The 13,711-nt window shown below is 38.9% G+C and overlaps 1 pseudogene; it reads left to right on the forward strand.

Annotated features, from left to right (window-relative positions):
- The first annotated feature begins 6,844 nt into the window (after positions 1-6,844).
- Positions 6,845-6,926, forward strand: LOC118758161 (U4 spliceosomal RNA; annotated as a pseudogene).
- The last annotated feature ends 6,785 nt before the right edge of the window (positions 6,927-13,711 follow it).

The raw sequence follows: 13,711 nt of genomic DNA on the forward strand, positions 1-13,711 counted from the left end.
AGGAAAGATAGAGAAAATGGGATGGATAATTGAAAAAAGGGTTTATGCTCTGTGTAGGTCTATAATAAAAAATCCTCAACTTCACCTAATAGCAAAATGTGCTTGAAAACATTAAACTTTATGTACTCAGTAGAAACAGCTGATAGGAGCAGTTCAAAAGAAGGTGAGGATAGGAACTCTACCCCCGAGGGACTGTTAGAGACAGGAAGTGCCATCCAATTTTCTGTGTGTCTCTGGTAGAGAATGGACCACCAGTGTGACTGAACCTGTGGGTGCTCAGTGGGGTTACTGTGGTGGGGAGGGGATGGAGCTGACCCTATAGGAGAATGACAGGGGTGAATTGTGAGCTTTTCCAGAGACTGGAGTGGCTATGGCTGAGGTTTAGAAGGCCCAATCCCATGTATTTGTCCCAATACAAAAACATTCTCCTTTGTTATTTTACTGTATTTTTAAAAAGAAATTTATATGCCAAGTATTCCTCTTTCAAAACAAAATTGTCTAAGAAGCAGGCATGGATTACACAGAAAATTGGACTTACACTGATGGAATGCCAAAAAAAAAACCACCTAAGAATATTAAATTTTAAAATAGACTTTAAAATGCAAACATTGACTTACAATATTCTGTCCACTCTATAGCAGTGAAGTGGCTCTAGTGGAATTTGGCCAACCTGGGATTAGGCCCCAGAAACACAGACAGAATTGTCTTCAGGCTTGGATAATTATCTGCCACTTTCAGTAGCTGAGTTCATTTTCTTGTGACATAGTTTTCCATTTCCCCCTTTTCACCAACTATCAAGACTGGCTTCTCAAGTGACCTGGAATTATTTGCTCACCTTAGTTTGAAGGGGCTCTGCCTTTGCCTGTGTTGTGTCCGTCTAGCAGAATAAAAGATGCAGGCATAAAGTGACTCTGAGAGAGCTGGTTGGTAGAAATGAACCTTGGTGGTCTTCTTAAGTCTGATAGAGTAATACAGAGATACTTGCTTTGGATATTGCAGTAGTTCACAAACGAGGTCAAACAAGGTGACATAAAGAGCTGCATAAGAGGCCATCAGAGAAGAGACACAGTCCTGGTCCTACAGGAAAGAAGCTGCCAACCAAGAACACAGTCCAGGTTCTACAGGAAAGAAGCTGCCAACCAAGAACACAGTCCAGGTTCTACAGGAAAGAAGCTGCCAACCCGGAACACTACCAGCAAAGCCCCATTTATGCATCTGGTGACAACATGAAGCCTTAGCTGTGTTTCTCATTCTTGCGTTTGATTAATGATGCCAGATTTCCGTAAATATTATATAATATTATTCAATGTTTTCCCTAGAAAATGCCTCACTGAGACCATATGTAACATTGCTAAAAATTAGTAGTGATTCTAACAGGAATGAATGATCAAACGTTGCTGCAAAGAGAATGGCTCTGTATAGAAGTGCCTGAAGACAGGAGAACTGTTCATGTTTCTTGTCCATGTTGCATAAAGACATGACCATGTGCGAGCACACACTGCATGTGCTCTGTGGGTGTGTCTCCACAGTGTGATTGCTCTCATCAAGAATCCCTGACAAACCTGGTTCCTCACCAGGTTTTACCTTGAACAAGACAGGTGAAATTACTGAAGGATATTAACAAACACACACAGCTTTAGTTTTGAGATTGAAACATGTTGAGAAGCATTTTGCAGCATGTACTGGTACTGCAGTATTGCACACTGTTGGGAGGAGGTCTTCCAGGCCCCAAGCCAAACATTTTTATAGATTTGTGACAGACTTGTTTTGTAATATTTAACACATTTATTTTTAGATGTTCAGAAGACAGTAGTATATTCTTCGTGATGCAGTGTCATTTCAGCTCAATAGAGTCAGAGTGCATATCTCTTCACTTTTGCCTGTTGTCATATTCTCTTCCGTAACAACAAGAATGAAAAGAGTGATGAGACCTCCCAGTTGAATTGTCATTTAGTGCTTAGGCTTGTTTTTCCTCCTCCGGTTTGTACCAAACCTTCTGAGACAGATAAGGCAAACCTACATCAGCCAGTGGGATGTCAGAGAATTGATGTGTCCTTGTTAATTACTTACACAGAGAAATACTGTACTACTGTGAATTGCCTACCTGGGATTGGAGTCCTAGTTTCAATGCTATTTATTAGTTAGCTTAGTCAAGTCACAGGCTTGTTTGTCTTTTTTTCTCGTATGTATAGAAGTTGAATAATAAGCACCTTTGATACTGCATAATACTGTTTAAAAATCTTTTCTATATAAATGTGCACAGCAGAGCTCATGTTTCAAGATTCTGAATGCACATTGCAATCATAAAATGAGCAGAACAAATATCTGTGATATATTATTGTGTTAGTATTATGGTCCCTTAAAAAGCTCATTGAAAGTTCATATCATAAAAACCATATAAAAAGCTTTTGCACCAAAATAAATTATCTTTTAATCCTGCTTATCTAACTTTTCCAAGTATCCTTGGATTCATAGATTTTGTTGGCTGCTATAGAGGATGGATAAGATGCAGTTTATGGATTTAGATTCCTAACTTAACTATCTGCTGAATTGAAATTCTAGCCTAGCTGTATATCTTTGCAAAAGTCATTTTTCATTTTCGTATGTAACTTCCCTTCCCTTTAACAAGTGATAATACTAATATTTAATGGCTAAGATTGGCTGACTCATATATGGTAACTGAAGGAGGCTAACACATGGTCATCACCATATAAAGTTGACCACTGGTAAATGCTAACAAATGTTTTAGTAATGATTTTCCCTATCTTAAATTCTAATAAAAATCTTACACAAGTCAATGGGTCTTCATTTTATGTTGTTTTGTCAAAAATTTTAAAGTAAAATTGCTTCTAATTATACTTCTAATCATTTGTTTTGGTTATTTTGAGAGCAGTTAGTTCAGTTTCTTAATACAAGAGATGTTCCTGGCTGCTTGGCATATCACCACATCTGCTAGTATTGATTTTGCACAGAGACTATTTTACTGACGTATGTGATTCTGATTTTGCCGTGCATCATTTGAAAGCATAAACCTTTGAGATAGAGATTAGCATATGCAGTTCTGGAGGTGTCTCCAAGTGCAATACGTAGGTGTAAATGCTGCACAGAATGAGTCCAAGATCAAGATTTCACGAAGCAGATGAAGACAAATGCTTGTGTGTTTAAGGTAAAGCCAGGTGAGCAACAATCTGTTTACCTAAAACTCTAATTACTTGATGGGATAATAGTCCCTCAATGTTCGATAATTTCTGAGGACAAGGAATTATGAGCAAATTTTGCCTTCTGTTCAATTGTTATATTGCTATAAACAGTGTATTAATTTACATGACATGGCATATTCTCTACCACTACTGAAACTTCAACACTGTTACAGTTTTTCTCTTTTCTGAGGATACGTAACAACACAAGAAATTTATGGTGAAAATGATCCTATCTAGATGAAATAGATAGCCTATGGCCATAACTCTGAACATGCTCGGTCTCATCTAAATTAAATAGACGATGCAACTGGCACTTTTGTAGCACAGGAATGCTATAAATTTTAAAAAGGTCCTTTTTTTTGTCTAATTTTAATACAGTACTTCTTAATCTCCTGCCAAGGTTTCTTATTAATATTGAAAATAATAGATTTAATTTCAAAACTATAAATTTTACAATGTTTATCTTGCATTAGGAGAAAACCTGATTGTCAGGAATATTTTTCTTTTTGTGATTAAATAAGCTCAGGAAACAAAACCAGTATCTGTGTGCATCTGCTATTTATTTGATTTGATATATTTGGGCACCTAGCATATTCCTGATGCTTGGTTACAGATGAGAGACAGATCGGGGCAAAATGCACATAGAATCTGCTTTTCTGAAAACTATAGCTAACTGGGTGAAAGTCACCCACCCTTCCAAAGCTACAGAAATCTGTACCTGCTAAGCTTGTGGTTTATATAATCTAATATTATGTGACAGTAGTGCCAAAGATATGTCAAAATACATTCATTCATTTACATGGTCATGACCTTCAATGTCATGTTCCAGATTTCTTTATTCTGCCAACAAACATTTATTGAACACTGAGAAGAATGTGAATTCTAAAATGCCTTCTTACAGATTTACAGTACATGGTAATATTCAAGAAATACTTGTGGAATTAGTGACAAATGAATGATTCAGTATATATGTGTGTATACACACACACACATCACCATCCTTGAAGTGTGAACTTAATTCCTACTTTCATGGTTACACCCTTGTGGAGGAAACAGTCCAGGGATTGCTGCACTTTGTCCTTAGGGTGGTGATGAAAATGGGACCCAGGTGCTAAGAACCCCAGGAGCAGGCAGCTCATCTGACTTCCCTGAAGCTGACATCACGTTGAAGGCTTTCTGGATGTCAGGTGAATGAGGAAGTTGTGTTGAGTTTGGTATCAGGCGAGTGAATGACAGGGTACTGTGGAATAGAAACGTGTGTATTGATGGCAATGCGTTACACACACAGGGATCAACGCCGGAGCCACCTAAGTATGTGTGCCAGATCAAAGCAACCACCACTTTCTGAGAGAACATCAGGTGCAGATCTGCTTGGGTCAGTGATGCAGGCAAGGGGAAGGAAAATAGGAATGAGTAAAAGGTGAATTCTCACACTGAGAAATAGAGGAGAAGAACAAGCGCAGCACCATGAATTCAGGCTTCTATTTTGGGGGTAGGCATGGTAGACACTCCCTAGGAAGGTCACCATATAAATGATGTAAAATAAAACCATGGAGAATCACCGTGCTACTGATACTAACCAAGGCTCAGTGAAGGAGGAGGAGTGAGCCGGAGGCCACAGAGAGGAACACAAGGACTAGGACATACTCTGGATTGTGCACACTTCAGAGGTGGTTGGAAACAGTTTCATCAGAGGTACAGGATTTCTGTGGGCTTTAATGGTTGAAAGATAGGCTTTTGTAAGGACAGATAAATGTGTGCTATGTCTTCCAACTTAAAATTTTAGTTTTATATTAAAATCATCAAGCAATGGCTACGATCCAATGATTCTGAGCTTATATATTAACAGTTAAAGGATGTACTGAATATTCATAGAATATGAAATAAACTGGGCCCAGTGTGATGGCCTAGTGGCTAAAGTTCTCACCCTGCATGCATCAGAATTTGATATGGGGCACCGGTTCTAATCCTGACAGCCCCACTTCCCCTCCAACTCCCTGCCTTTGGCCTGGGAAAGCAATTGAGGATGGTTCAAGGCCTTGGGACCAGGAACATACATCAGAGACCTAGAAGATGCTCCTGGCTCCTGGCTTTGGATTGGCTCAGCTCCAGCTGTTGCGCTCTCTTGGGGAGTGAATCAATGGACAGAAGATCTTCCTCTCTGTCTCTCCTCCTCTCTGTATATCTGACTTTGCAGTAAAAATAAATAAATCTTAAAAAAAGAGATAAGTAACTGCAAATAAGCAACTCAACTCAAATGAGGAATCCTTGCATTCAAATTTTCCAAAGGGAAAATGCACTCCATGTAGCTCCTTTAAACAGTTGCTGCCATCATTTTGAAGCTGTGTGCTCTATTTCTTCTCTCTATATTTTTTTTAAGATTTATTTTATTTTTATTACAAAGTCAGATATACTGAGAGGAGGAGAGATGGAGAGGAAGTGGAGCTGCCGGGATTAGAACCAGCGGCCATATGGGATCAAGGTGAGGACCTTAGCCACTAGGCCACGCTGCCAAGCCCTCTTCTATATATTTGTATCTGAAAATCATTACAGAGAAAAAGTATTTCTCATCTAAAGATCATGAAGACTAATTCTCATGACAGAGACTCACTCTGATAAGGATAGTTTAGTTTCTGTTGATAATACCTAGTTAAGGCAACAGTAAGGCAATGCCTTCAGCACTTGGGCTGCTGTTTTATTTTATTTTTATTGGAAAGTCAGAAATGCACAGAGGAGGAGAGACACAGAGGAAGATCTTCCATTGATGATTCACTCCCCCAAGGGACTACAACGGCCAGAGTTGAGCCGAGCCCAGCAGAAGCTAGCAGCCAGGAGCCAGGCAGCTTCTTCTAGGTCTCCCACGTGGGTGCAGGGTCCCAAGTCTTTGGGCCATCCTCGGCTGCTTTCCCAGGCCACAGGCAGGAAGCTGGATGGGAAGTGGGGCCATATGGGATCCTGGTGTGCACACACATACACACACACCACACTCTTTCATCTGTTTGACTTGTGCCTCAACACAGCCAAATAGTTGAGTGATGGGAAAAATGAATTTAATCAATCATAAGATGAATCACATGATAAAGGTAGAAGGAATGTCAAAAGTAGAGCGTCACTTTTTACTGCCTCTCCACGAAATAATAAATCCACATAAAGTTTGTCACTGGATGCTGCTAACTTCACTAATGAAAATTAAAAGAGTTCGTTCCCAGTGAAGATAAAATATGAATTACAGTCACAAAAGAATCACACCTGTATTTGACCAATCACCAAAAAATAGAAGAAAGCTAGGAACGTGGTAATAAACTCCACTGTGGGCAGGCTGGTGAACTCTCTATAGACCATCCACATCCTCAGCAAATGGAATTGTGGGCATTACCAAAAGACAACAATGTACAGCAAAACAAAACAAAAGGGGGTGCTCTAGACTGAAAACAGATCCATCAAATTAAAAATTGTATTTGGCTCTTAATGAAAAAAATACTATATAAAATTGATCTTTGTACCTGGAAAAATTTGAACGCTATCTGAATATTTAAAGAAAAATAGTATATGGAGTTGGTGACAATTTTAGGAAGATAATAATACTTGCTATTTGAGCTCTTTCTTGAGATTTATATTAAGGATGAAATGTTAAAATTACTTTGAGGTTTGCGCAGTGGAAATATCGTAGCCAATGAGGTTTCTCTGAGGTGCTATTATTGCTAATTAAAATTATTTTGAAATTTTAGATTCAAAATATCTGGGAGAGGGGCTCAGCAGGTGAGTGATACATTTGTGTGAATGCAGGAATTGTATAGACAACCACTCGCTCCTACCCAGTACAACCTCTTAGTGGTCGTGCTCAGAAGAATCACGTATTAGGAATCCGGCTTAAGGTACAGTGGGGGACAACAGTGTGTCAACTTTTATTTGGATATGTGAGGCTATTTCGAAAAGCTAATGCAAGATATAATTCGAAAATTAGTCTGTTTTGATGAAAAGATTTAAAAATAGATACATACTAGGGGTGCTCAGAAGGTTTTGGAAGATGCAAACTGTGAAAAAACATTAACGATGAAAGGAGCTGTTATTTCATCTTCCAGTAGTTCTTTCTACTCAACCACTGGTATTTATTTTTGTTTTTTATTGTTATTTTTAGCCAGAAATGCCAAAACCATTTACTTTTGAACATGTTTCAATTTGTCAGAAGCCTTGATTTGTTCTTGTTTGTATTAGGCTAACTTTGTGAAATTCTGAAAGCAGACATCAGGTCATGAACTCTTGCTAACTTTCACTTTCCTTAGTAATCAAAATCCTCCCCCTGGGGAACATTGGGTTTCCGTTTACGCTGCCTTGGAATCTGACGCCGCTGTCATTCAAATTCAGTCACCAAGCAGAACTGAGCTCTTCAGAAGCGTTGCTCTGCTGGTCTCAGAAGTGGACTTCCAACTGTTCTGAATGTTATTTTAACCTCCAGCTCTCCCTCCCGTTCCCTGGATTCCAGCAGATGATTTTTTGTTCTACTGAACCCTGAAAATAAAGGCTGTCGTTTGGGATATTCATTCACTTCCTCCCATGTATAAATAAATATAATGATATTTCCTCTTTGATTCCTTCCCTTAACTTGACTGCAGTGTTCCCTTTTCGGCAGTTCTTTACGCTTTCTTAAAGAAACTACCACATTGATGACGTCGCACCACTCCACTGGATCGGCCTCTTGTATGACTTACTGTGATGCCTACTGGCACTTTCACTCAGCGCTCGCTTGGCTTTTCAGCCATCATTATCAAATTGAACACCTTTTTTCTCTGACCAAGGATAGAGATTGTCTTAATTAAAAATAGTTTGTGCCAAGGTGCGGTGCCATGGCGTGGTGGATTAGGCTGCCACTTGCACCGTTGGCATTCCGTATCAGAGGGCCAGTTTGAGTCCGGCTGCTCTTGTGACCCGGCTTCCTGCTAAGGCATTGGGGAAGGCAGCTGAGGGTGATTTCAACTCCTGTGCCCCTGCAGTCCACGTGAAAGACCAGGAGGAGGGAGTTCCAGCTCCAGGGAAATGTCTGTGATCATAGAAATGCTTTTTTTGTTTCTGTTTTTGTTTTGTTAAAACAGCAACATTGGGATATCTTTGTGCTTTGCTGAGAAACTAGCTGATTTCATGTTTTGTCCTGTCAAACTCGATTTGTGTCACTCGTGAAATGATACATTCCACCTGGCTTATAATCCTAAAATAGTTTGTGCTTATCTTTGGTATTCATTAATATGGTGAATCTTATTTTCTGAATTGATTTCTTCTATTAGTCACCTACTACAGCCAGTAGCTACATTAATTTCACCTCTACCTTTTAGAACATTGCCAGAAAAAATGCCAATTTAATACTTGGCATCTTGGAAAATTTCTGAAGGTCAAAGTTCTTTCCCTTCTGTGCAAGTAATTGGGGGTAGATGTTAGCAAACCCTGCCTGCAAAACAGTTAAAGGGCTAGAAAAGTCAACAAACAGATGGTTGAATCTTCCTAGTGGTTATAGATGGAAGAAGAAACAGAAAGAAAAAAGGAAAATTCGAATTTATTGTACAATTTATTTCAACTTGAATGTGAATTGACTTAGATGTAATGAAAATTTGTTTTGTTTACATTTTTGTTTACACATTACATTGAGGGAATCAAATACGTACCTGGTTTTGAACCTGACTCTATCATGAAAGCAACAGTTACTGGGAATCACTTAGCAAGGCCAAGCTTCAGCTTTGCCAGTCAAAAATTCATGAACAAAATCCCATTGACATTTCATAGGTATAGTAGGGTTTTGCAATCACAGAACTATGCAATTATAGCGATTGTTTTTAAAAGATCCACAGATTTGACTGCACTTTACCTGATGTTTTCATTTCTTGATAGAAGCAGCCCCACCCCCACTTCAGATAACCCAGGAAGTACAGGGTCATAAAAGCTTAACTTTCCTGCATGTTGGCAATGACAACCAGCACAAACAAGCTCACACCCAGGGCCTGTTTTTGTTGTCTAATGGGCTAACACGCCAGAAATTTATTCTGAGGCACACATGGATTTTCGTGTGCCATTTCATTTTTACATTTTAAGTTTTTGTAATTTCATTTAATCCAAGAATGTCAAAGAACTGCTGTGAGATGCTAAGGAATGACGGCAGTTAGAGTGTCCAGTTTGACGCTTCTAAAGATGCATACAGATTCTGTAAAGTTCCTATTGATTAAATAAACATGGAAGGAGTGATGAGGAGGCCTTAGTCTGTCCTGTGTTCTGCTGAGAAGTTCATCTGGTCTGTTTTACTTTGTGTTTTGCCTTGTGCCACCCCGAGCCTCTCAGCTTTTCCATCCCCCCCAGTTCTGCCTGAAGGAGGACCCTAGGTTGACCCTGCATTCCTCCCCCCTGGTCTTTGCTTAGTGTTTCCGGGCCCTTCTGCAGCCAGTCCAGTGTCTCCAGAGCATCCCTGTGACTGTGGCATGTGTGTTGACGCTCTAGCTTACATTTCACACATCTTGCAGGTGTGATATTTTGATCTCATAACGTTCTTTTGTGCATTCTCGGTTGGCTAGGGACCCTTCTCCAGTAGATGAACAAAGAAACCGAAGGCTGAAATGATTCAATCTTTCATCAGCCTTCCTTGAGGGGTTTGTATTTACTGTTCATTCAGTGTTTGCCCAGCTTTCAACTTACTATTAGGGAGAACAACTGTACTTTGCTCATCGGATCAAACCATCTTTTTCCTTAAAATCAACTAATCTGCATTGCTAACTATGTGTAGAATATTGTACTGTTTTGTTGCCAAAATTAAGTAATTATGTTTTAATGTTACTTGTCACCTAATGAAGTTATAGCTGCTTTATTATTTTCCAGGTGGAAAGTGGAACCTCAATGTTGTACAGACATTTTGCCTCTTATCAAGCGACATTCATCCAACTATGTGCTGCATGATTCTTCCAAACACAAATGGCTGACACATACTCTCCCCCCCACACTCACACACACACATACACATTTATTTAAGTTTACAGCTAATAAATAAAAATTAATAGAAAATGTGCATTTTCATTTCAGTATAAAAAGATAAATAGTAGTGGTAACAGTCACTAATAACGTGAGGAAGTGGGAATCTTTCACGCTCCCACTAGACATGTGACTTTGCACAAACATTCTGAAAGTAATTTGTGGACATTTATCAAATGCTTTTTTCCCTTTGAATCAGTATTTCTCCTTTTAGGAAACTATTTCAAGGAAATAATTGAAGATGTCCATAGAGTAGAGCAGTTTCAGTGTGAACATTTCAGTATGTTCAATATGTATGAGACAGAAAATATGAGAATGATCTAAGTTTTCAAAACAGAAAACATTAAGGAAGTTGTGGAGCAATTGTATGACATTCCCATATGAGTGTGTGGACAGAATGTGTTTTTGCACATGACCAAATATTCACATTAACAGCTGAATTGAAAGATGAGGCTGGAATAGCTAGGCCAGCAAGTGCTGCTCTGTTTTCACATTCCATGGGTGGATGGATGACAGGGTGATTTCTGTCTTCCTATGCATTTACTCCCTTTGCCTGGCTATATTTCATACTTTATTTTTAACAATAAATGTGTCTTTTTGGCAGCAAATTCAATAAATGTTTTAAAGTAACCAAACTAAAATAACCTCCTTCTGTGCTGCAAAATGGAAAATCTCCCTCATCTTTCCCATCTCTTCCTGAATGACAACCCGGAGTGGAGCTGGCTCTGGGAGGAAATTCCTCCCCATGGTTGATCTGCTAACTGTTCTCACTACATTGAAATTTATCAATCACCTTCCTTGCTCTTCACCTGCACAGAAGTTCACAAAGGGAAGGGAGAGACGACAACAGATTATCATATTCAAAACAGGGAGAATAGTAATCTATCCAATATGCTCCATTTTCTTGACATCTGTGTTAAAATAGTAGATATGTTCAATGTTGAATTTGTGTTAACAATGAAAATACATAATGTTCTCCCATTAACAGGAAAATCCTATGAACATTTAACAAAAACAAACACCTAAGCAAGGTTGTTCTTGGATTTTTTTTCTTGTAATACTGCAGCAGATATTTGATAAACAAAGCTTTATTCTCTCACTGTATTTAAATTTCATTAAATTATGTCCAGTCATTTGCACTCTTGGCATTAAACTTGCTGACTCATTTTTTGGCTTATTTTGGCCATTCTGGCTGATCTGGGGATTTTAGCAATCCTGAAAGATTTGTTTCAAATGATTTGCTCTCTTAATACTATATCTAGATACTGTCCTCCTAAATAATTTAAGTGTAGACAATGTTTATTTTGACCCATCTTTATTTGTGATTTCAAGGAAGTCTAGCCTCCTACTGAGATCCAAGAGTGCTTGGGGCCAATGCTGTGGCATGACAAGCTAAGCCACTACCCTCAGTGCCAGCATCCCATATAGGTACTGGATCAAGTTCTGGCTGCTCTACCTCCAACCCAGCTCCCTGGTACTGGCCTGGAAAAAGCAATGGAAGACAGCCCAAGTGCTCTGGCTGCTCCACCTTCAACCCAGCTCCCTGCTAATGACCTGGGAAAAGCGATGAAAGATAGTCCAAGTTTTGGGCTCCTGCTACTCTTGTGGCAGAAGCTTTTGCCTCCAACCTGGCCCAGACCTGGTTGTTGTGCAATTTAGCAAACGTAAAAATGGAAGATTTTTCTCTCTTTCATTCTCTCAATAGCTCTGCCTTTCAAATAAATAATAAATCTAAAACAACAGAATGTAGAAGAAACTGTGTTCATTTTAAAATTATTTAACAATATATTTTTTTCTTTTAAAAAAAAGATTTATTTATTTATTTATTTTTAATTATTTTGCATTATGTGACAGTTTATAGGCTCTGGGAATCCCCCCACCCCTCCCCACGCCCCTCCCCCCTGGTGGATTCCTCCACCTTGATGTAGTATTACAGTTCAAATTCAATCAAGATTCTCTCCTTGCAAATGTATACCAAGCATGAAGTCCAGCTACTTATTGTCCAGATGGGTTGAACAGTTTCTTGGGGAGACCATCTCTGGTCCGAAGTTAGAGCTGGTAGAATATCATCCCAGTCAATTAAGAGTCCCAGTATAACATCAAAACCATGTCAATTCCATAATGTTGCAAATTGCTGTTGATGTTATATTGGGACTCTTAACAATATATTTTATTTGAGAATCAGAGAGAGAGAGAGGAAGAGAGATCCCATTCACCACCTCATTCCACAAATTCCTACAATGGCCAGTGTGCTGAAGATTCAAAGATGGGTGGTGGGATTCAATCTAGCTGTCCCATGTGAGTGGCAGAAAGCTACCTAGTTGAGCCATCATTGTAATCTCCCAGAGTCTGAACTGGCAGGGAATAGTCAGAAAGCAGAGCTGGGAGCTGAACCCAGGTACTGCGATGTGAGATTTGGGTGTTCTAAACCAGCCTTGTAGCAGCCTACATTATTAATTATCCATTGTGTTCTCTGAATCTTCAAAAGTTATTGTACAAATCTTTAAGTAGTAAGCATTTCATCAGTTGCCTTTTTAAAAAATGTATGAAACATCCAATTGTGTAAACTAAATTGCAACTGCAAAAGATGACTCGTAGTTTCAAGAAATAGATTCATTGCATCTTCCATAGGGCATGCATTTAAAAACGTCAGAACACTGAAACACTGGAAAAGCTATCCCTTCACTGCAGCTACATCAGACGCAGTTCTAAGCCAAAGGAAGACCAGGCTGTGACATGTTCCTGGAGCAAATCCGTTTACACCCCTCACATCAAATTGATGCTCTCCTCTGCAATGTCGCTTTAAATCCGTACCCTTGGATTCCTCCAGCTGAGCATAAATTCCTATTGACCTTAGCTGGAATAACTTACACTCTTCCAAATCTATCTAGAAATGTGGCTACCTAAACCCTAAATTGCTATTTGCATTTTCAGCACTTTTCATTCAGTCAGAAAAGCACATGTGAACTCTGTAATTCAAATAGAGTCGATGGATTTGTAAACCTTTCTCGAAAATTCCGTCATGAATGTAATGTCAGTTACATTTTTTTCTTTTAGTATGTTTCAATTATTGAAAGTATTACAGTATCATAAGCAATTTGTTTACCAGCAGTCAGCTTATATTTCCTTAAAGATGATAGTTGGAGTCTCATTGGCCTTGGCTGAGTTATCATCCTGTTTGATACAATATATGACAAAAGACTTCCATATCCAGAAAGAACTCTGAGAAAACAGACTAGCTTTCACATCGACTGAGGGCCTACTACATAGTGTGTCTCAATTTCAATGTCATTTTACTCATCTCTAGTCTTTATTTATTGATTTGTCAAAATAGCTTCCTGGACAATATAGAAGAAAATTTGAACTTGAAGTGCACACTCTGAAAAACATGTTTTCCTCTCTTCATAGTATTTATATAGGCTTATCTGTACATTTAGGGTATGCATGTCTTTCTCTGCTGCCTACTTAGGTAGGGCTTTTATTAGTTTCACCATTATTATCTGTATCCT

The sequence above is a fragment of the Ochotona princeps genome, chromosome 18 (genome assembly GCF_030435755.1).
Source record: "Ochotona princeps isolate mOchPri1 chromosome 18, mOchPri1.hap1, whole genome shotgun sequence".
In the NCBI taxonomy this organism is placed as follows: domain Eukaryota; kingdom Metazoa; phylum Chordata; class Mammalia; order Lagomorpha; family Ochotonidae; genus Ochotona; species Ochotona princeps.